We start from the raw sequence: 579 nt of genomic DNA on the forward strand, positions 1-579 counted from the left end.
CTAATAATTATACTGTCAAATTCATAAGTCACCCTCTTTTTTCACTTATACTTTTTTTCACTAAAAATATTATTTTTTCCACAATCGCAGGGCTTGCTTGTGTAATAATGAGTGTGAATAGGTCTCACAATCATTTATTGTGCTGAACACATAAGGCCTAACTATAATTGGGGTATTCACAACGTGTCATAAAGCGTCATAAAATCATAAATTCTTAAACTAGTTTAAAAAATTTGTCGTTGGATTGCATACGAAAATAAGTTTATGCAAATACAATTCTGAACGCTATGTTTTCGGATCGTTATAACTTATAACTTTATGAGACTATGTGAAACCCCTAATTGTGTATAAGCAAACTTAAGCCTACTGTCCGAATACACATGAATTGTATTTTGCAAATATAATCAGAGAACGTATATTTATAGAGAAGGTCCAACAACGGACAGGCGTGTAAACTGTCAAAAGATAACAAAATGCGATGAGCGTGTTTCACCACATCCAGTTAAGAAGTAGGAAATCGCAATTTATTTCAATTTTCATACGCATCTACATATCAGCATATTTTTTTTTTTTTTTTTT

The sequence above is a fragment of the Bactrocera latifrons genome, unplaced genomic scaffold (genome assembly GCF_001853355.1).
Source record: "Bactrocera latifrons isolate USDA-ARS-PBARC rearing strain unplaced genomic scaffold, ASM185335v1 scaffold_956, whole genome shotgun sequence".
NCBI classification, from domain to species: Eukaryota; Metazoa; Arthropoda; class Insecta; order Diptera; family Tephritidae; genus Bactrocera; species Bactrocera latifrons.